At 40.3% G+C, this 21,146-nt stretch overlaps 1 pseudogene; it reads right to left on the reverse strand.

Moving 5' to 3' along the window:
• LOC135709172 (uncharacterized) overlaps positions 1-21,146 on the reverse strand; it is a 256,458-nt pseudogene that overhangs the window by 91,812 nt on the left and 143,500 nt on the right.

Raw genomic sequence — 21,146 nt, forward strand, 5'->3', positions numbered from 1 at the left:
CACCGAAATCCCCATCATACCTTGACACGTTTTCCAATCGTCTCCGAGGGCAAATCCCTTTGGACACAGGCAATACGTTCGGCCCATAGTACTGAGGCACTGATGGGAGCAGCCGGCTTTGGGACACTCACCGGCATCTTCACAGCCGTGGCCATCTGCCGATAGACGAGTCCCGGGAAGTCCATCACAACTGCAATTGTAAGTGGCCCACTGATTGATGCACGTGTCCTGACAGGGGCCGTGACCATTCCGCAGCAGGCACTCGTTGATGTCTGAATATTTGAGAAAAGGATTCGTAACGAATGAATTTCTTGTGTTGGCTAATAAATTGGAAATGTGTAGTCGCCCCAATTTGCCCATTAATTCTGCTCATAATTAATTCATTAATCGTATAAGGTTCTTAAATGTGTAGTTCTCATGAGATTTGTTGTGATTTATATTAAAGATTTATAAGTCATATCCGTGCTCAGATTGTGCAAACGAATACAATGTAACGTTGCAAAACTATGATATGCTACATGCGACATATTTTAGAATTATTTTTGGGTGAAAATATAAGGACTTTCCCCGAAGATAGATGACTCTTTTTTGCAAGATGAGGAGGAAGTTTGCAGAAATGACTCAAAGGAAATCGGAAGAATGCTCTAGGTGACGTCAGAAGAATTTTCTAAGAGAAGCCAGAAGAAATTTTTGGGGGTTTCCAGAAAAAAAATTACATTTTTATGCGAAATTAAAAATACTATTTTCAAGGAAGAAACGTTCGAAGATGTTCAACAAACTTCTGGAGTTGATTTTAACAAACTTGCTGAAGAAGTTGGATGAACCTCCCAACTTGACTACCATGCGCCCATCGATTTATAGCGACTGTTACATGGTCACGACGCATGGAAGTCTAGTCGCATAGGAGTATTGAGCAAAAACCCAAAACTTGATAACTTAAAAAAAATATAACTCAGAAACGAGAAAAAAACACATCGATGATTTTGTGAAATAATGTGTAAATAAGCCTACATTTTCAAGAAAAAAAATATGAAAACATATTGCGGCCTCTATCTACAAACCATAAAAACCATAAAAAAGCCAATACAATAATTGTTTTTCAACACAAAATCTCAATTTTTTATATAATTATGTTTTTTTTCTAAAAAGTGATTTTAATTACCTTTCATTTTATATTTTGATCTATGACATCGGCCCAGTGGTTCAAAAATCATTCATTTTTGAAAAAAATAATTTAAAAACTCGATTTTTTGGACCACCTTAACATGGAAATGGTCACCCTGATCACACACAAAAATACGGTTCCAATTTTTACGAAATTCTGAGAACCACTATATCGTTTTGCTATGGAATGGCTATATACATATAATTAACTAGCTATAAATTTCTAACATAAGATTCAATTTTTAGAAGAATATGGTTTGTTGTTTATCGTTTTTATGCCAAAAATCCTGATCATACCAATAGCAAATTATCATTTCGTTGAAAGTAACAAAGGTAAACAAAGTCGAGATATCAGTGTCAATCGATGCTCTATTACACTATATACTGTCAGAATATAAGATCACATCCCATTTTTAAATTTATTTACCAGTCAAATTGCTATAACGTAATCATCTTCCGATCAAAATATTTTTCGATGTTACTGAAGTCACCCGATTTCTATGGAGATGGCATTTGTCTTAAGTAACCGCGCAGAGAAAACTGTGAAAAGTGTACATTCCTCGTGTCGATTTCTTATTATTAAAGTGAAAATTGAACTGTTTGTTGCCAAGGTGATTTTGGTGGTCCTAAAATGATGAATGGGCTGCAAATAAGGATACGTGATTGATAATTCTCCCGAATATCCTGGTAAATAAACTTTGACTTAAGTAACATTAGGGGCCACCAAACGACGTATAATAACTTTTCACCCAAAAACAAGTATTTTCAGCATGAAAGCTAGCGATCTGGTTTGTTTGATTAAAACGCTTCTTAATATGCTAAACATTGCTATCACTATGAAATTATATGTGTTTGATTGGAAATATGAATAACTTTTCGGTCATCAAAACAAAACTTTATTTTTCCCGGATCGGTGCGAATGTTACTTTCGACATAATGAAAATTTGCTCTTGATACATAGAATGAGCACATTATTGATTGATATAAAAACTTTCCCAAGAGTTAATTGGAAATTTTACAGTGTCTTACAAAGTGAGGATGGAAGGTTTAATAATCACAAAAAAAATCCTTACGTAATTTGTAGATGACCCTAAAAAATTGAAAAAAAAAAGTTTTCTGATTCTAAAGAAAATTCACTGGCAGAACGATGTTTTCCATGACATCAAGGCAAAAAGCCGGACTTAAATAGCCACAAAACTCGACCATTAAGTTTTGTTAAGACTACCTTTGATTTTGTGATTTTGAGAGAAAAAATGTTTTTACTCATAAACGTATTTTCCCAATGATTTTAGAAAAATCAAAACATACCAGTAATTTTTTTCCGGTAATCAGCTTCCCGTTACAAAAGATCTTTACAAACATCTGGACCACATTTTGCTCACGTTAATGCTAATATACTTCAAATAGATTAGTTTCTTGACGATCGACTGCCTTTCCCAAGTAACATTGCAAGATTTATCGAGGTTTGAAAGCATTCTACAAGTCTAAATCATGGCCTACAGAACCCTAAAAAAAACTCAAATTGTTACTTGGCTAGGGTACAGACTTTATCTTGACCAACAGCGCTTAAAATGTGTATGGATATGAAAACAAGCCTCGACGGTGACCCAGAGATGGTTGCGTCTGTGTTCAATATTGCTGATTTATTGAACTGAGTGGCAAAACAGAAGTGATGTTAAGGAAACATCTTTTGATTTCAGGGAACTTCCTTAAAGACTAGGGAATGTTGATAATCTTCAAGGAACCTCGTAAATCTTCAGAAAACTACGTAAAACTTCTGCGAAAGGGAGCTCCACAGAAGTTCAGGTAACTAAGTAGAAGTTCAGGACATTTTCTAGAAGTGCAGCAAATTTTGAAGAAGTTCAGCAAACTTTGAAGCAGTTCTGCAAACTTTTAAGAAGTTCAGCACACTTTGATGAAATTTAAGCAAATTTTGATTAAGTTAAGCTAACTTTACAAAAGCTAAGCGAACTTCATTGAGTGGACTTCGTAAAAGTTAAGCGAATTTGGAAGAAGTTCAATTAATATTGCAGGACTTCATCAATCTTTGTGAAAATATAGAAAATTTTAGAGAAATTTTACCTTTTTTAAAAAAAATTGGGGATTTTAGTTCAGGGATGTTTCTCTAACTAAGAGAACTTCGGAAAAATTCAGGAATCATGGAAGAAATTTAGGAAATTTAGTAGAAATTCTGGGAACTCCGTAGAGCGTTAGAGACGCATGTATCATGCATATCCTTAGTGGTGCATAGGGTCAACGTGAAAGATTTCCATTCTGGGTGGCTGTTCATTTTAGCCTTAATCTGGGCCCAGGTCGGATTCCTGTCGACTTTCGTTATTACCGACACCATGATCCCCTCACGAGTGGAAAGATCGAAGAGTGCTGTGCTTCTAGATGGAAGCGAAAAAATTTCCTGTTTGGATTTTGCGTTGTACCGGATTTTTGTTTTTCAACAGTAAAGTGATATTGGTGACGAACGGATACTTTCCTGAATCGAGTTCCACAGTGTGCGGTTTGTGTCGGACGGCCAAGAGGTGTTCCAAGACTACCTTGGGGACATTCCGTGCAGGCTCTACCACAAACCGGATCACCCCGTGAAGCGAACCGTCTACAATTGCGGCTTTCATCTCTAACACATCAGGCCAGCTTGTTGGGTTCACTTGGCCAGATTTGGTGCGTTCGTTACATTTTGTCCTTTATAATATTTTCCAACTTAATACTTCCGAGTACTAGTACTAGTACTACCGTAGGCGTGATGATGTTTGCACCATCGTACAAATAAGGTTCCCGTTTCACCTCTGCATACAATGCCTTGGTTTTCTTTGCATGCACGTAACCTATAGCTCATACCGTAGTAGGCTGTGTATAAAAGAAAATGATTTACTTAGTTTGACAGTTGCACCATGACGAAGTGGCAGCGTATTCGTGATTTGTCCCACGCGCAAATGTCGCAAAAAAACATTTCAATCACCGTGGGAGTGTCCCGGTGGACCGTCAAAAGGGTTTTAGACCGAGAAAAGAAAGGACAACTATCCGCGAAGGTGGCCACAGGTCATCGGAGGTCAGCTCGGGTTCCGAGGGTTATCGCTGCTATCAAAAGGATGATTCGGGTGAATCCAGTGCGTTCAATAAGGAGAATAGCAAAAGAACACGGGATCAGTGACTTTACGGCACGGAAGATCGTAAAGGAAGATTGCGGGGCGAAGTCGAGGGCAGGGAAAAATACGACGAGAGCATGTTTACCGTCGATCCCGTATCAAATTCCAGAACCGACCGGTATATTAGTTCTTTTCCGGTAGAAGACGTGGCCGACGAGCACAAAAATGTGTATCTGACCAAGTATCCTGCTAGCGTTATGGTGTTTGGATTGGTGGCTTCCGATGGCAAAAAAATAGACCCGGTGTTCATTCCAGAAGGCGACAAGGTCAACACGGAGGTCTACATCGGGATTTTAAGTAAGTATGTTCTTCCGTTGATCAAAGAACAGTACGGTCCGAAGCCAAATGTTGCATTTCAACAAGATGGGGCTCCATGTCACACCTCGAACCGCACTCAGAAGTGGTTGCAGGCACATCTTCCGTTCTGGGCGAAGGATATGTGGCCGCCATCCAGCCCCGATCTGTTCTAAACGCCACCCGAGTACAGCAAGCCTCAGACAAACATTGACCCGTACCTGGAGAGAAATGGATCCAGACTACATTATTAGAACCTGCCATGCATTCCGGAAGCATGTGGAGGCCGTGAGCTAGTGGAAACTCGATGATTAACATAGTTTAGGTTTAATCAATCAAGCAATAAAGCTTCATTAAAAGTTCCAGCCCATTATTAATGATTCCCACATTAAAATGTATTGGAGCGGGGCGTGTACGAAAATAGCTTCGGAATGCTTGTGTTCATGAAATGGGCTTTTGGAGTTGCGATAAAATTAATAAAATAATTGCGAAAATTATTTATATAAAAGATGGTTGCATGAGGATCATATCCATAATGCCACTGAGTCAGTGGGAGTTAGATTGTAAATACACACACACACGCCATGATCCCCTCGCGAGTATAAAAAGCTTTGTGGAAATTCAAGGAACTTTAAAAAAATCAGGAAAATTCGGGCACATTGGAGCTTTGCTCAGTTTTTGAAACTTTGTTAATGAAACATTGGAGCAGTTGCAGACCAATTAGCAAAAAGAAAGAAGTTGTGACTCGATGTGCATGAAACTTTTATGTTTGTGCCTTAGTGCTGAAATGCGACCATTTTGAATCTTTATTGTTTTAAATGGTGCATTTGACTTTTTCAACTTCTAATCGAAATAACATATGAAACAAAGTAGTTGAAAAATAAATCATCGTCATTTTGAAAAAAATAATGCAAGGCCAAATTTTAACACATGTGATTGATATCCCATAAAAAAAATGAATAGTTTCAAACAAATCGGAAAAGGTTGAGTCTCATTGGTCCGTCAACTGCTCATTGTTTAATTAGAGAGAACCTCATAAAAGTTTGAGGACCATCTTTTAATTTCGAGGCACTTCGTTCAAGTTTGACCGCTAGCGAATTACAAAAAAAGCTCGGGAAACTTTGTGAACCTTCACAGAAAATCAACGAGAACGTTGAGCGCAGCGAAATTTGTAGCAAATTACAAAGCCGTTCGAGAACCTTCGTAAAACTACATACAAGTACAGGAATTTTTGTAAAAGTTCAGCGACTCTAGTAGAAGTTCGGAAATTTTTTCAGAATGTTCACAAACTCCGGTAAAAGTTCAGAGAATTTGGTAGAAGCTATAACAAAATCGAAAAAAAAATCATTCAAATTCTTAAAATTTCAAGGATCTTCGGAACTCCACAACAGTTACTGATAGATCTTACTTCAACAAAGCTCAATGCACTTCCTGGATGTTTTAAGAACGTCGTTCGATTTCAGGGAACTTTCTAAATATTTAGGAATATGCGTAGAAAAGATAGAGGATCATCCTGGAAATTCATAGATTTGCTTAAATCATGATACAATTCTAGAAAAATAAAAACTATGGAACTTGGAATATGATCAAGGAGCTACGTAGAAGTTGTGGATATTTTTAAGAGGTTACTGGAACTTTGTAGATGTTCCGGGAACATTATTTAAATTATAAGAAATTCGTTCAAGTATAGCAAACATGGTAGAAACTCAGTGAACTTCCTAAAGTTCAAGAAATTTTACATGGGAAAATCGTAGAAGTTGACGGAATGTCCCATAAACTCGCAGGACTATCCACAATATCAGGGAACTTTATAGAAGCTATTTCTTCGGATAAGCTAAATAGTTTGGAAAGAAGTTCAGGGAGCATCGTTTGAGTTCATGGAACTGAAAATAAGTTCAAGAAACATTCTGGAAGTAAAAGAACCTTCTTTAAATTTTAGGAAACTTCGATCAATTGTAGAGAATTACGTAAATATTCCCTGATTTTTGATAAGATATAAATAAAGCCCTCTATAAATGTATCAACTTTGAAGTAGATCAAGTATTACTGTAAAGATAGCAGCTCTGATGGTGTAGTGGTAAGCAGACCAGCAGGCCTGCGTTTAATCCCAGTCGGCGCGGCCAGGATGTTCTGGGGAATGACATCTCTGATCAGGAAAGTAAAGCCGCTGGTCCCCGGTTCATTAGTTGATGGGTCGATAGGTAGGGCCGTCCAGGTGTGTGAGCTGCCTCCCTGGCGTCAGTAGCATTGGTGCTCAGCATGGAAAACAAGATCGACGGAAAACAAATCAAGGAAAAGCTGGGCTTCGTGTATTCAAGGTCCCGGCGTGATCAACAAAACACGGCGGCCAAATCCCGCGCAAGGAAGCTGTACCGACAGTGGTTAACGAAACCGATGTGTGTGGTTATGGATGACGAAACCTACATCAAGGCAGACGCAAAGCAGATACCGGGGCTAGAGTTCTACGTTGCCAAATCACGGTTTGATGTTCCGGAAGACATAAGGAAGAAGAAAGTGGACAAATTCGCCAAAAAATACTTGCTCTGGCAGGCCATATGCCAATGCGATAAACTGAGTAAACCGTACATCACAATGGGTACCATCAACAGCGAAATTTACCGCACCGAGTGCCTCCAGAAGCGTGTGTTGCCCACGGTGGCGAGACATTATTTTGGCCGGACCTGGCATCATGCCATTACGCGTGATCGACGTTGGATTGGTACATAGACTATAACGTTGTTTTTGTACCAAAAACTGCCAACCCCCCAAATTCACCAGAGATTTGTCCGGTGGAAAGATTTTGGGTCATAATGAAGGCCAAAGTTCGAAAATCGTCCAAAGTGTTTAAGATCAAGCTGGAGTTGAAGAAAGAATGGATGAAAGTGACCAAAACGGTCGGCTCCACCACAAATGTAATGAAAGCTCTTAAGGGAAAGGTGCGGGCTCTCAGCGATGGAAAGGAAATTGAGTAATTATGCCGAAACATAATCCATATGTATTAGTTCATTCCCTAAAAGTTTCAAGAAAATCCGACTTAAAATACATTTTTGGCGAACCATTTTTGTCTTGTGCCTTTTTTTTTTTCGAGTATAGGCCTTAAGTTGAGTTTTAATCCAAATCTGATAGGCTTTGTTTCAGATTCCAGCTTCACGCTGCTACGGAATAAACATAGCTTCATATTTGCCTGATAAACGATCAAGTTAACTTGCATAACAAACAATCTGTGTAAAAGCCAAATCATATAAGTTACCTCAATTTCCAACATTATCTAACATCCAACAAGATTCATACTCCTTCGTCAGTAGACCAGTGCCGAGAAAAAAAAACGATAACTCGAAAACATCATTCATTAGGGATGTTAATTTGCTAATGACTGGGATGAAATTTACGTACGAAAGAAATGCAAAACAGAAAAAGCACAAGGACAGCAAATATACCATTGCCATCCAGAGTATCAAGGTCCTGTTGGGGATGCTGGGTGACAGCGAACAAGCACCAAAAGCACACTCTCGGTAAGTAGGTAGTGAATGAAGGTGGAGGGAGCCTCTTTTCATCACCCAGCAGAAACACAGAAACGGCAACAGAAGTGTAGTGCCCTAGATTCGTCAGTGGCATCCTTCAAGTAGCAGCAGCTTTTAATTTCACGCTCAACAGCAATCGTAAAACTGTGGGAAAATTGCATCAACGCTCTTAAGATCAGAGAGAGAGGGATGATACCGCATCATATCTCGCACCGCACTTCAAGCAAATGGCGGGTCCGGCATGGAAAAGTACTTAGCCTGGTTTGCCACAACTCATTTTTTCTCTCGTTAAAAGGAAGAAATCCTTTGCGCCTTGATGAAACCCAGGACCATTTCTTCAGGACTCCCAAGCGTAAATTTCCGCAATTAAAAATGTTTGTACAAAGTATATCGTTCTACTTGCTCGGGTGTGAATTGTGTGATGGTTGACGTTGCTTCATGACGAAGGGCAACAGCTTTCAGGATATAATATCAACGTGCTATTACTTGAATGGATGAACGTGTTAGCAAATGTTGCAAAATCCTTTTGAGGATTTCATGGAAAAATAGAGCACCCTAGAAAAAAATAAATGTTGCCTTGAAAAATAATCCCAAATGTTAGCTGTTGCCAATGAACTTATAGCTTAATTTTTTTAAATAACAAGTACAATCAAGTGAGATTTAGTTAGTAAACTGAATTATGAATTGTTTAATGTTTCCGCTCCAGATAGCAAATATCACTAATTTATCCCGTGTAACATTGTTCCAATAGAACCCTCATTCCGAAAAACAAAAAAAAAACGAATAAATGAGTCGACCTCTGCCATTTTTCAAAACCCGCGAAATGAATACAAGCCACGGGCGGCTGAACGGATGAAAGGTCACACCAAAAGCCAGTTGCCATTGGAGGAGAAAACTGGAGAAAAAAAATCCTGCTTGAAAAGTAGAAAGGCCAAGGATGAGCACGCTCTAATGAGAACAAACAAGTTTAATTACGACAATGAATAGAATTTATCTTCTCCTCAGCGAGCATCTCATCATCATCGCACCAGCCGAGCTCTTGTTTCCTAGACAAAGGTCTCAGCATCCTACTGACTGCCGCTACTGGAAAGGAACTCAAAGAAGCACATTGTAGCACGCCAACATCTGAATGCCCTTTCGGTCGGCAGGATTGCAAGCAATAGCTACCCGCCAGTGGCAGTCAGTACGAATGTTATAAATAACTTTTCCTCCCGCAGAAGCTCTTGTATTCTAGCCCAAGCAATTTCAGCACTATTAGCACCGCTAAAGTTTCATTTTATCTCCGTAATTCCGTAAACCCCGGTGGTAGCATCAGCGACATAGACCGAACCCAAAAAACAAACCAAGAGCAACAAAAAGGAAAATCTCGACCTTTCGCAGAGAGTGCAGTTCGTTTTTGTGTTTTCCGCTAAAAGTCACTTTTCATCATTATCATAATACAAGCTCAGCAGACAGCAACTTTGGGAAACTACTCTTTGCTTTTGCTCGCTTTTCCGGTACAGCCGAGTGGTGTAACTAAATAGTTCCGACTGGATAGTTGCTGATGGCCAGCCTGTTAACCCTATACATCCGAAAAACTTCCGCCTATGGATAGCGGAAGGAATGCAAAGTAGAGTCGGATCCTTTCTTGAAGGTCAGCAGCAATGACAGGTAGGGTTGTCCGGTGGGAAAAGCCTTGCTTTTTGACTGGTGTTTTACCCAACGTAGCCACCCCCACTATTGAGATTTCGAGGCGGAGTCCTCCGTGCAGCATCCAAAAAGCAACACTACACCTTGAGGACGCCAGCGGTGGAATACTTCCTATACAACTATAAAATTCCATGCCAAAGTAAGCAAAAATTTGTGGAATAATCGTGGCTTCGATACAATTTGTCAAAACAAAGACTGGGTCCAAATTCAATGCAAGCGAAAGGGGAGCCACAGTTTGACAGTTGTGACGAAACGGTGTCATACGCCGGTTTGATTTTTACTAATTGCGCTTAGATTGTGATTTTTTAAACGTAATGACTGGTACAGTCAAAGGGTAAGTCACTCAGCACAGTGTGCCGAAAGTAGATTCAGCACAGCTTGGGCACATCCATCGGCACACCTTCTCGTAGGCATTGTATTGTTCATTAAATAAAATGGGAGCACTGCTGGACAGCTGTTGTGTATTTCAGAAACATACTCTGATTGACTAGAGGAACTCAGACCAGCAATTCACTTCTCAGTTCACAGTTAAATTCGAAATGTAGGCTTCCGAGGGCTGTCGATTGCTATCGATGCTGGTCACAAATCTTTCAGCTACTACTCAAATGGTGTGTACTACGAATCGGAATACAAGAACAATGTGGATGGATTGGATCATGCAGTGGTGGCGGTTTTAATTCGGAAAACTAAAAGGAAAATATTACTGGCTAATCATGAACTCCTGGTACAAGTACTGGGGCCACGATGGATATGCTGATGACGGTGAAGGGTAACAACTGTGGCCTTACCACCGATGCAACGTATGTAACTTTGAAGTGAGATTTCGTTTTACATTTGAATTAAGTAAAAGAGTAGCTTTATTTTCGAATATGTGCCATCTTATACGAGATGAAATAAATGGTTTTCGATTTGTGTAACAAAAATAAAAGTTAATTAAGTTTGATTGGAAGCAATAACAATTCCGTGTGATTGTGCCTTGATAAGTAGTCGGTCAATTGGTCGTCTACCAAACCAAACTCATTTGAACAAAACCGAACTCCTTTTCACGGCACAACAACACGTAATTTTCATTGCTTCAACTCAACCTAATTAACTTACAATTTTCTCCGAGAGCTTCTTGACCGGGATCATCCACCTTCAGCAGTTCCTCTTCCAGATTGAGCAGTAAGGTGTAGTGCTTCTGAATCATTTCCGTCGGATTGATCAGCAACGTTCGGACGACATTGGTGCAGTAGGACACTTAACGCATACCCAGAGCACAGATGATCAATCCAAAGTGCAGATAGTTCTTGTCGCTGAATGCACTGAACTTCAGTCTGTAATTGCCACCCTACTGGATAATCGACGGGTAGCACATGTCCAACTAGTTGGTATCCACACCGGAGACGTACCTTTTGTCCGTCAGAGCCTGCTCGACACCCTCCGACAGTTTGGCATGTTTTAATTTCTTATAAACATCCATAATCTCCATGATGTGATCCTTGAGGTCCTTGTTGAATGCGTCTACCATTTGATGGTGATTACCTTGGAGTGTTGAAGCCCTTCCCAACATACATTTTTAGCTACAGACTAGCTTTAAAGGCAAACATTAGCTGTGTAAGCTAAATTTTGGTTGTATAAGCTAATCTACAGCTAAAATTGTTTGTTGTCCTTGATGAAGGCTCGTCACGATTCACAGAATTCACCCGGGAAGTTTTCCTTGGAGAAGATGCTCAACGTTTTGCCGTCCTTGGATCCCTTGATGGCCTCCAGCAACTTTTCAAAATTGGCCTTGTCATTGTCGTTCTTATCCCGAACCAAGAGCTTCACCGACGGAATGCCCTCCTCACCGTCCTTCTCGATCTGCTTTAGGAAATCGACCTTCTTCTTGCTGGTCAGGAAAAAGATTGACTTTTCGCACCGCACCGTAATCGTATCGATCAGCGTGTATACCAGCAGCTAGGTCTGCAGCGAGGTTGATTTGCTGTAGATGGCCGACCACCGTCAGAATGCAATCCAACTTCTACAGCGAAGCACACTTGCGGTACACTTGCAGCACACTTGCGGCACACTTGCGGCACATTGAGAAAAATGTTGACCCAAGATTGGTGTGCGGAGTGACCTACCCCTTGGGTACAGTAGAATTATTCTCAGCGCAGGAGTCTACTTTGGTGCAAATACATTACTTCAACGTTTAAATCGCACATTTTACCGTTGAGGTACTATAATAGATAGTAAAATCAGTAAATCTTTTTTGCTGAATGAGAAATGTTTGTTGTTCAATGTAATTCCGTTGGTTGGAGCTGTGTCTCAGATTTTTGCTGCTTTAGGCTCCATCACGAGTTTGGTGTTTTCTCCTGTGGGAGCAGTGGAGTCTGTCACCTTGTTTATGATGGTGTTTCAGAGGCTGTTCTATGTATGTTGTGGAGTAGGAGCGGTTCTGTTACCTGTTTTGAGAAGTTTCAGATAGGATTATGGATAACATAGGAAAAATATGGTGAGACCTATCCATTATTATGATTAAAAACACGAATCCCCGAATAGCGCGGTTGGTAATGCCGTCCACCCACGGCTATTTCTCGGCTATCCTCTACCGTACGAAACTATCTTTGAAAACGTCTCTCAATTGAACTCAATTGGATGCAATCTCAGAGCGTTTTTTTGACGTAGAACTACGTCTTTGTCGACTATACTGGGGTGCAAATCAAAAAATATGTGTGGTGAAGGTGTTAGGTTTTGAACGCTTGTAACTTTGTCATTTATAGATGAAATTTAAATCCAAATACGCCAATCGATAGGATATTACATTACGAACCTGTTGAAATAAATATTTTTCCAATTTTTCTGTAATTAAACTATTGAAAATGTACAAATGATAATTTTATCACAGATTTCATGAAATAAGCCTTTTTCCCAAACCCAGTCATCATAAACGAATACCACTTGGTTGCACATAATTCTGCGTGCACCTGAAAAGATATAAATCAGCGCTGCTCTCCAGCCTCTGCTCATTACCGCTTCGGACAGCGTGGCACTAGGTCCTGCATCAAGCAGGACTAGGTCAGCGGCTAAAGGTGGATCACGGCGTGTCCACCACAATGAGGAATGAGACTTGAAAAAAACGTGCATGTAAAATCCCCCCCCCCCGCTTAACAACCCCCTCCCCCTCCCCCTTAAAAATAACTCGAAAAAGACATGGACTTTGATGATCATTTTTTTCGGGAAATAAATTTTAAGCAAACCCTAATAGTGTAAGAACAATTAATTTTTTACATGCAGAGCCAACATTTTCAAAAAAAATAGTGTTTATTAGGAGACAAACACTCGATGAATTACCAACAACTGACTGTAAAACATATCTGGTACCTCTATATATGCAATTATATTAACATCCAAAGTCCATCCTTTTTTGCATATTCTGCACAAAAGAAACTTTTTTCTCCGCCCCATTCATAAAAAAACGGCGGGAAATCCTATCAGGTTCTGAACCTGAAAAGATATAAAAGAGCGCTGCTGTCATGCGTTTGCTCATTGTCGCTTCGGACGGCGTGGCACTTGGTCCTGCCAGCGGCTAAAGGTGGATCACGGCGTGACCACAATGAGGAAAAGTAATGATGTAAACCCCCTCCCCCTTTCACAACAACCTCTCTCCCTCCCCCTTCACAACTATCTCCCCACCCCTCAAAAACCTCTACTAACTCCCCCCCACTCATCAACAACCTTTCCTACCACCCCCCCCCCCCCACCCCCCCTCACTCATCAACAAACTCGGTCAATTTTGTGTGGTTCTACGTCATACTGTGGTCGTGTCTAGGACACAACCCTTTAATTTTTTTGCTAGGTTTCATTCCTGCCCACTGTGAATTGTATTTAAATTTAAGGGATGTTCCAAAGTTTGTATTAGAAATTTTGTCTAATTGTTTGAAGTTTTAAACAATGATGAAATCTATTCAAAGATTACTCGCTAGGCAAGATTGATTATCATTGAAAAATATTTCGGGCTGTAGCTCAAGAAAAATTTCAATATCATAGGGTGTAGAGGTGTGCGCCGCCGCGCCACGCCGACGCCGCTGGCACTTTTTGTCCCACGCCACCGCCGACACAATTTTATCGGCGCGCCGATTGTTCAGAAATCGTCACGCCGCCGGTCTACGATTTCCCGCGTCGACGGTCACTTTTTTACAGTGCATACGGCTCTTAGGATGGCGCATTGTTTTGACGTAGAACTACGTCTTTGTCGACTATACTGGGGTGCAAATCAAAAAATATGTATGGTGAAAAAGTTTTAGGTTTTGAACGCTTGTAATTTTGTCATCAGATGAAATGAAAATCCAAATACGCCAATTGATAGGATATAACTTAACGCATCTGCTGAAATACTTTTCCAATATCCCATAAAAAACTTTCGAAAAATGTTCAAATGATAACTTTATCACTGTTTTCATGAACTGAACGTTTTCCCAAACCCAGTCGTCATAATCGAATACCACTTGGTTGCACATTAGAGTGATGCAAAATTTGAAGTTTTCGCTCCACAATACTTAAACGATTTCAAATTGGATCCTGACTAGCCTCTCAAAATTTGAACCCATTAGGTGAGAAACTGAGATGGCACAAACCATTTCAAGTTTGAATGGGAATTACTATGGTAAAACAAAGATTTTTGTTCATGTCTATCTATTAATTCACCATATCGGTTTGCTTTAAAAGTTTTAAATTGTACTTATTGGAGCTACAACTTTGTTGAAGACCACTTTTTAATTAAATGCAAGGATCGAAAGTTATCAATGGTTCAATGCGCTGATGTCTAATGATCATGCTCAATCAACTGCTCAGCAGGTAACATTGGTGTTTCTGGGGCGTTGAATATGACACACAAATCATGGCTACTATGTCACACTGCAAAATACAGTTTTGCCTACAGAGCAGCTGCTTGATCATGTCATAAGTTTACAAATCTCTTAAATAATTAATAACTTTTTCCTGTCTCGTTTTACATAGAAACGATCTTCAGCAAAGTTGTAGCTGAAAAAATTTTCCATAAGAATGGCTATCGAACTGTTTCGCAGCTCAATATGGAAAAAGACTCGAAGGCAATGAACAAAAAGATGAGATTTCTCATAGTAATTTACATGTAAACTTCAAATGGCTTGTGCGAAGTCTGTTTCTAACCAAATGAGTTGTAACTTTTGAAGGGTAATCAGGACCCGATTTGAAACCATTTAAGCACTGTGGAGCGAAAAAGTCAAATTTTGCATCAGTATATTGCACATCGTTCTGCTTGAACCTGAAAAGATATGAAACAGCGTTGCTGTCGTGCCTCTGCTCATTCCTCGGCCAATTGGTTTCAAGATTTCCGCTAAATTACCATCGTGTCAACTGGCAGCAGTACCAACGCTGTGACACAGCAATCGACTGTGTGACACAGCAATCGACTACGACGACCTACCGTAGTCGTTCGGAGAAGTCATTAGTGTTGGAAAACCATCGAAGAGGCGATGTCCCGTGCCGGGGAGCAACACGTACCAGCTCCAGACAGGTGAGTCATACTCTAAACCTTAAAAGTCAAACCAGAGATCTTATCAGGCTCCGTAACACTATTCGTAGGCAGTTCCAACGTTCTGGGCTGCCCCACTTGAAGACCAATATCAATAGGCTAACCAAAATTATCCAGGCCACCAGGGATGGTGGAACTCAGAAATAACGATTTCGCCAACAAGATTCGCTCTCTCCCAGATTGTGCAAAACCATTTTGGAAAATAACCCAAATTTTGTGATTTCACATAATCTTGGCCAAACCATGGTGAGCCCCCAAAAGCCTGCCGTACTGGAGGCAATGTCTAGAGTCGCTGACACCCCCGTAATAGTGCATGATGATAGTAGAATATCGGCTGATGAGGCATCTATTAGAAGTACTAAAAACTTGAAGGCCGCGGGTATACATGGTGTAGTCAACCTCAAGTTGAAAAATTTGAGTATTAACTTCTTCAACCATCTTTCCGTTATCTTCAACAAATGTTTGGAGCTTGGTTACTTCCCTGCATGCTGGAAGTTAGCGAAAGTTATTCCAATACGCAAGCCTGGCAAAGATCCTACCAGTGTCAAAAGCTATCGCCCCATCAGCCTCTTGTCCTACATCTTGAAGATATTCGAAAAGTTAATATTCAGCCATCCGCTGGTGTTTTCAAATGATAATAACATCCTTCTCAAAACGCAATTTGGGTTTAGAAAAGGCCACTCTACCATCCACCAACTCGCACGGGTTACTAACATCATCAAGCGGAATAAGTCCGTTTCCAATACATCTGCCATGGCATTGTTGGACGTCGAGAAGGCGTTCGACAATGTCTGGCATGATGGTCTAGTTTACAAGCTGCATCGATACAACGTTGCGATCTACCTCGTGAAGATCATCAAAAACTATTTTTCGGGCAGATCATTCCAGGTCTACTTGAACAATGTCCCCTCTGATACGTTCAACGTTGATGCAGGGGTTCCTCAGGGTGGCCGGCTTGGGCCTATCCTATTTAACATTCTCACGTCAGACGCTCCTCCCCTGCCGGGTGATGGTATCCTGTCTATGTTCGCAGATGACACCTCCATCATCTATAAGGGTCGAGTGATCTGTGCTCTGGCGAGTAAACTACAATCAGGCCTGGATTTTCTGTCCGACTATTTTAAGAGCTGGAAGATTTGTATCAATGCAGCTATAACACAAACCATTCTGTTTCTACACTCGAATTCACCTCGGCTTGTTCCGCCTGCTAACGTCAAGATCCATCTTGATAGCACTCCCATTGAATGGTCGAGTGACGTAGTCTACCTTGGTCTCACCCTCGATAGAAAATTGCTATTCCGATCCCATGTGGACAAGACATCCACCAAGTGTAACATCTTGATCAGGTCGCTCTACCTTCTGATAAACAGGAAGTCCACCCTGTCCCTCAAAAATAAGCTTGTTGTCCACAAGCAGATCATTCTGCCGGCTATTGAGTATGGTATGCCAATCTGTGAGAGTTGTGCTAAGTGCCACCCCCTAAAGCTTCAGAGGATCCAAAACAAGAACCTCAGAATGGTCCTTAACATTCCACCACGAACTCGTAATTCTGAGATTTACCACCTAGCCGGTCCTCAAACACTCAAGGAGCAAAAGACTTCCACGCTTGAAAGGTTCAGATTCGCCTGTCTGCGAAAAAAAAACCACCATATCATTCGTGATTTGGCAACCTAGTTTAAGTAGTTAGGTAGGTTCCTGTGCTCAAGTAGGCAAGTTATAAAAAAAATTAATTCAAACGAAAACAATCCCATAAAAGCGTATCTGTAAATTAGCGCTAAACGAAATCATCACATTAGAATAACCAATTAAGTAGAACAAAGATGAAGAGCCAAAGGCTTACCAATTGAAATATTTAAACCAAATGCCTCTGCTCATTACCGCTTCGGACGGCGTGGCACTGGGTCCAACAGCAAGCAGGATCAAGTCAGTGGTTGTGGTGTTTACATCTATGCGGATTTGCTAGCGTTGGTGTACTAGCACTGTGCAAAAAAGTAGCCAGCATAAGGTAACAAGCCATCAGCGTCTACCAGCATGTGCTAGTTGGCTAGCAAATCCGCACAGATGTAAACATCCCTAGGGGCTGTTCATTAACTATCTACGGCCCTAACAATTCGTTTTTTTTTGTATGGATGTCTACGCAAGGGAAGAATTTCAAAAACTGTGTTCGTAGTTAATGAACAACTCCCTAGAGCGGAGACGAACCAGCCCAGGGCTGAAAGTCTCCTTAATAAAGATATAGAAAAAAAAAGTCCCTAGAGGTGGATCATGGCGTGATCACCTTGACAACCAGCGACAGATTCAACGCGGAAATTATTAAAACAAAACATAGACCAAAAATAAGCTCTAAAACCTATTAGCATTGCACCAGATGACAGACATAACGAATGTTTCCTATTAGTTGAAGAAAGTACCCTCTTTTTATTTCAAATTGTCAAATTCTCGGGAAAATGACAACTTAGTCATTTTTAACCAAATGAGCTATCAGTGCATTTTGGAAGTGAACAAATGTTTCAAATTGCAATGATGTTAAAATGTTGTGATTTTAATCGAATTCGACTTATTTCAATTTGTTCTATAGAACATGAGAGCTCACAAATTAAAATGTAAAAAATATGATGATGAGACGTCACGGTTGATGCATGCGTTCATGATTATCGATGTCAGCGGATCCTCATAGATACCCCAAGTGACCATAGTATAATTATGGCTATATTCGGGCCTCATCAGAAATTACAAACACTGGCCGTTGTTCAGCTGTAGCCAAAAAGGCGAAGTAACGTGTCTACGGTTACTTGGGACGTTATATAATTTAAGTAATGTAAACTTTGCGATGTTTATCTTTATACTGACCGTGCATATGCATTGTTCAAGTTGTAAACAAAAAATACTAATGGGCTCAAAAATGCCACGCCGATTCACGCCGCCGCCGCCACCGCCTAAAAATGCTATCGGTGTGACGCCGATGACGCCGCCGCCGCCGACCATTTTTGATTCGGCGCACACTTCTAATAGGGTGGCTCTTAAATTTTACCGAAAAAATCGACCTGCATGAAAATAACAAATGTTGACACAGTAGCACAAACCTTTCGCTTCTAGAAAATACTTACCATATGGTCGCAACTAGGCATATTTTAGTTATAGATACATAAAATCGTCGGATATTTATTGTAAAATGGTCGGAACATATAAAATCAATTATGACCGGCTTCGCTCGACTGTGTTATGCTATGCACCACTTAATGTAAGTGATAAACTAGCCTCAGACTAAAAATCACTTTAATAAAGTTATAATAAAAACACTTAACATGCCCGCGTGCTCAGGATACCCGAGCAAAGTCTGAGAACAAATTGAAATCTAAATTTGATGTTGTGATTTTGCTGATAATGATTACACAGGTAGCTGTCGTTTTGGTCGTTTTAACGGTTAAAATATAAAAATTGAGAGCAAAAAAATCTTTCTGTGACATCACATTCAAAACTATTTCTGCTATCAGTGAGAGCAAACTGAAAACTAAATTTGATATAATTTTTTCCTGTTGATAACAAAACAAGTATTCAATTTGATGTTATGCTAAGGCAATGAAAACAACCCCGCAAGAACATATTTGTGAACAGCAAATGTACAGCGAAATGAAAAAAAATGGTATCAAATTTTTCAATTGCTTAAACTGAAATCAAATTATGATTTCAGTTTGATGTTGATTTCAAAACTTGATTTCAATTTGCTGTCATTTTGATTCTGGACTTTGCTCGGGTACTTACTTGAGTAAGTATTGATTATTGAAACGATACGTTTAGTAAGGGGAACAACTGCAGCCTACAATGAAATGTAGATCTAAGCAAGCCATGAGTTTTTTGAACAAAAGTCTTTTCTTTTATCGTTGCTCCATTCCTACCAAGAACTTATGGATCCAGGCAAGCTACCATAGCAACCAGTCTGACTGTCAATTTTATTTTCAGTTCGTTTCGCATACAAATTTTCCCATCTTGAACAAACATATCAAGAAGCTCCTAATATAGTTTTTCGTGGAACATAAACTGGCACAGGATTCCTATCTTAACGAAAAATCATTGTCCGGTTGGCCATGGAATTCTTCCACTGCACTCCGACAAAGGCGCAAGGCAGGAACCGATAGTCAAAGACCATCTCACAGCACGGAATAAACTTTCCCTTGAACTTTCATTGTTGCGCACACCTTCATTACGGGATCATCTACAATTACATTTCGCTTAACGTGATGCCATTAACTACTCCTATGCCAAACGAACCCCGTCGACTGCTTGGCCTAGCACACTTCACAAAAGTCTTTCGCTAGACTCCTCTGCATGCATCGCTCCTTAGAATGAAGCCAAGAAATGTGAGCACATTCATTAAAGGTTCCCGGGTGAGTCTAAGCGCCACAAATGAACAAAACTCCCAGCTCACGTATCATTAAATTAAAGACGTTTCTCGTCTGCAGGAAGCGTCTTCGCCATGAGGATGCCCTCAACTTGAGAAGAGAAACTTGAGATATAATTCTCCCTCCCTACCCCCACTCTTTGCGTCGCAAGGATGCTAAGGAGCCCACCGGAGAAAGACGGTTAAATAATTTAAATTATATGCACCTGACTAGGCACGGTGATGTGTGTGCAAAATGGTGCGCATTCATTTTCTAAAACTTCTTCCTCTCTAACGATGCTTCAGAAACTTCAGATTCATGAACTTCAAGCATAGGTTTCTGCTGACTATAGATGAAAGCGAATGTTGATCTTGATGAGTGAAGCTAAATTTTCATCTAATCAAGCTAAATCAATCACTTCTGAGCTACAGAATGTTAGATGCAATTTACGTGTGCTAATGAGACTGTTCTGCTTGATTGCTTAAGGCAATGTATCACTGAAAACTATTGATTAATGGTTCAAGACGATGATGGTAAGATCTGGAAAAGTGATGATGCTAACCTTCACCGTACAAACTCTAATCAACATGCTGAAAACATTCCAAGCAAGTTTTGAGATTGCTAGATAAAATGAGGGAATTACTTACCGATACAGCTTCGACCGTCGAGGATGTCAATCTGAAGTCCAGGCTGACAGCTGCACACGAAGGAACCAGGTTTGTTGGTGCAGGTCTGCTCGCAGCCACCGTTGTTTTGCGAACATTCGTTGACGTCTGAAATAGAAAGGAAATCCTCTTCAAATAAGTTTCAGAGTAAAAAAAAACTGATTGATTTATTCTGATTAAAAGCAAACATCTTGTCCAACAACGGCTAGGCAGAGATAAAATTCCATTTATTAAAATGTAGCTCACGAGTTTCTTCTTGGTATCTAATAAAAATTCCGTCAACACAAGTCAGATGCTGTTTCCTGTGAACTACCTACTAGTTGTATCCTTATCACAATCAGGCTCAAATTGACCATGGTTATTAAATTGGTCGATTCCGATGGGGAAAATCCTCAACCAACGAAACGACAAACTATCTCTCTTTCTGCTCCCTGGCAGCCTATGGATGCTTTTGAAACAGAGAGCCCGACCAAAACAGGACCCCAGTAAATATATTTTCCGCTTCTCTTTCGCCCCGAGGGATTGATATCTTCTTGGAATTTGTTATATGTTTCTCGTATTTTTTGTTTGTTTTGCTTTTGTTGGATCGTACCGCAAGCGACACTCTGGAAATATAGTGATAGTCCATATGTCCATATAGTGATAGTCCATATGTGGCTCTTTCTTGCGTTTGATAGAGGAAAATATCCAACCTTCTCAGTTCGGTGACCACAAGAACTACAAGTGTGTGAATATATTGC

This window comes from Ochlerotatus camptorhynchus, unplaced genomic scaffold (genome assembly GCF_037179485.1).
Source record: "Ochlerotatus camptorhynchus isolate MF236.1 unplaced genomic scaffold, CSIRO-AGI_Acam_v1.1 ptg000353l, whole genome shotgun sequence".
Classification (NCBI taxonomy): domain Eukaryota; kingdom Metazoa; phylum Arthropoda; class Insecta; order Diptera; family Culicidae; genus Ochlerotatus; species Ochlerotatus camptorhynchus.